The following is a 3,118-nucleotide window of genomic DNA, read 5'->3' as shown; positions in this document are numbered from 1 at the left end:
CTTGTCATCAATCTCTGGCCCAGAAAACGTACAATGTGACTGCAGAGTTTGGTACAGCGTACTGTGATGTGGACATACACTCATTTTTTCCCTCTGCCACACCCTCTTGCCAAGGTTCACACAGCTTGGTCTGAGAACACTCATTAACTGAGAGTTGCAGAAATACAGTGAGAGTTGGTTATCAAAATGTCTCATGAAGTTGTGTTAATAGGCCCTTAAAATAATGAAAGGGTCGATCTGTTAGGTTTTTTTTTTTCCATCCAATGTTTAATCATGTTTTCAGGAATTATGAGGGTGGGTCCCACATGGAGGAGAGACCTATTTCCTTATGTTTTTCCTAAACCATTGTGACAAATTACATAACTCTAGGATGTCAGACCCAGAAGGGACTTTCAAACTTGTCTATTTTAATGCTCAATTTTCAAATGATTAAAAAAAAAAAGTCATAGAGCTATCACTGATTTTTCCAAGGTAAAATATTTAAGAGGCAGAATGAGGTCTAAAATCTGACTAGAAGGGAACTTTCTTCCACAAGATGGCATCGCAAGCCACTCAGAAGATTTTATAACAGTAACGTGCCAAGATCCCTTCCCTAGAAACATGCAGGGTTCCCCACTGATCGGTGGACAGATGTCCACTTTCCTTCTGGGATGAGGTGAGGAGTTCCACTCTGGGTTCACTTTACATATCACTCCACCAAACGCCAATGTCTTTCTTTATAGAAAAGCCAACAACAGAAAATGTCCTGTGCTCCAAGACCTGACTAGGGGAAGCTATTTGAGGAGGCAGGAGCAGAAACTGACTGTCCCCCATCATCCCCCTGAGAAATGTTAACAGCAAAGGGCATTTACTGTTTGTTCCCGAAGGACCAGGGCAGCAGCAACAGCTAACCTCGCCTGGGGGCTCATTACGTAAGAGGTGCTTTCTCAGATCTTCACGTGCGTTAGCTCGTCTAATTCTCGTGACTGTCAAGTAGGTACCATGATTACCCCCAGTTTACTGCTGAAGAAACTGCAGCACAGGGAGGCCAAGTCACTTGTGTGTGGTCCCACCAACTCTTATGCTGAAGCTAACTTTTTCTGTCCAGGGGAAATTTGAAAGCCCAGTGACCCTTCTGGAAGTTCATACGGGAGAACTGTGAAGGGCAACAGCCATGGCTTCACAAAAGAACTGTGTCCTCTGGTGGGGTCAAAGGCTCTTGGCATGAAGTCTATAGCTCTGCCATATATAATTTTTTTTTTAAATTTAAATAATTTTTTTTTAATGAAGGTACTAGGGATTGAACCCAGGATCTCAAGCACATTAAGCATGTGCTCTACCACTGAGCTATACCCACCCTCCTATAATATTTTTTTGGTCTACGTGGCAAGTATTGCATTGCCCAGACCAAAAACACTTTCCGAGAAGCAGCGTACTTACTTGGAGCACCCGAGAGAAAGTGACAGGCTGAGTAAAAGTCCATAAGGCTTGCAGGCAGAGACAACATTCCTTCATCACTTCTGGTAATTGAGCCAATGTTGTGGGCAGTTGCTTCTGGAATACTCTGTTTTCCCATATATTCCATTTCCCATAAACTGAAAGTAGAACATGCCAGTGGGTAAATTAACTTTTGCCACAGGAGCATGGAGAGTCCCTTACAATGTTTAGACAAAAAGTCAGCCTTCTCACCCTTTCTCCTGAATGCCAACACAGTCAACTGAATGGCTGTAGCCAGATCCAATTCCTCAGCACTGAGCCTAGGGTGGGCAATTCCTTGGGAACCAAAAGGATGAACTGGAGGAAGTCCAAGGAATCAAGCTAGGACCAAATTATCAGGTGGGAAATATAAAGACAGGCCTCCAGAGATGAGGTCAAGGTCACTAAGCTGAGCGTTGGATCAGGATTAGGGCACCAGCAGATCAGGAAAAACAAGGGCTGGGAATTCCCAGCCCATTTCCTTGAATTCAGAATGGAGCGGGTGGCTCACCCTTATAAACAGGCACATGCATACTTAGGGTTTGGCCACAGCTGGCTTGAAGGTCCAAGGAAGGGTGTTTAAAAATCTCACCTCTGTTTTTGATTATCAGTGAGCATGTTTTTCTATATGTTCCTACAAGAACATTTCCTGTATGTCAGTCATTTGTTTTCCAGTGGAGGCTCATTGACTAAATAATTTCTGAGGGAATCCTTGAGAAATGCAGTGTAGCTTAATATGGAATAAGCGAAAATGTCAGTGCAGGGAGGCCACCCCTGCAATACCTTTCTTTTTCGGTCTCACACTGAGATAGGACAGTGCAGAGAATGCACCCCGGAAAGACACGAGGTCAGACTCCCAGGTCTGCAGTTTATTATCTGTAATAATAAAGCTTTCTGAGCCTCAGCTTCACCATCTGGAAATGAAGACATCAGTGCCTACTTTACAGGTGGTTGTTACTCAGTAAGATAACGTGGGGAAGGTCCTCACATGATACCTGACCAGTGCCTTTCTCCCTGCTCTTCCTTTAGCCTCGTGATGGAAGGCTGACATTGTATGAAGACAGAGCAACGGGTGAGAGGTTGATCTGAAGTCTGAACCAGCCTGGGAGATATTCCACCGGCATTCAGGGCCTCTTTGCTTACACTGATCGCTCCAGTGGCATCTGACCCAGTCCCTTTCCCAGGTCGAACACTGCTAGTACCAGAATTCCTCAAAGCATTAAATAAAGCAAGGAATGTCATAGTATTATAGGCTATAAACTTAGTGTAGAATTTCACCTAATATATAAAATCTTTTTTGCCCAAACAAAGAGAAAAGTGTTTAAAAAATAGGTGAATATGGTTACTTTGTGTGCCTTCTAAGTGTTGGCATCCACTGCCCCACACTGCAGCTGGGCATGCGTCACACAGTCCTCAGATCTTGAAAGAGCCACAGAAACCCATCCTGGTTCTTCACTCTCTGTCTATTAATACAGCAGGACCAGTTAGGGAATGGAGCATATTACTGGGAACTCTCCTGTGTTTCCTTGAGTAACATTATGGGAGATCACATAAGACATGCTGCAGCTCTGGTCCACCCTCTTCTGTCAAGCAGAATCTAAAGGGCTTAAAGAGATCATAAAGATGGTCATACGCCAGACTCATTCAGGATGAACAAATCATT

General features: G+C 43.9%; 1 non-coding gene across 1 annotated transcript; it reads right to left on the bottom strand.

Moving 5' to 3' along the window:
* Positions 1–1,264: 1,264 nt before the first annotated feature.
* TRNAI-AAU lies at positions 1,265–1,336 on the bottom strand. The gene has a single exon. It is a non-coding gene; the product is annotated as a tRNA-Ile (tRNA).
* Between the last annotated feature and the right edge of the window lie 1,782 nt (positions 1,337–3,118).

This window comes from Camelus ferus, chromosome 21 (genome assembly GCF_009834535.1).
Source record: "Camelus ferus isolate YT-003-E chromosome 21, BCGSAC_Cfer_1.0, whole genome shotgun sequence".
NCBI lineage: Eukaryota > Metazoa > Chordata > Mammalia > Artiodactyla > Camelidae > Camelus > Camelus ferus.
The sequence above is the reverse complement of the archived record's forward strand: the minus strand, read 5'-3'. Positions and strand labels throughout refer to the sequence as shown.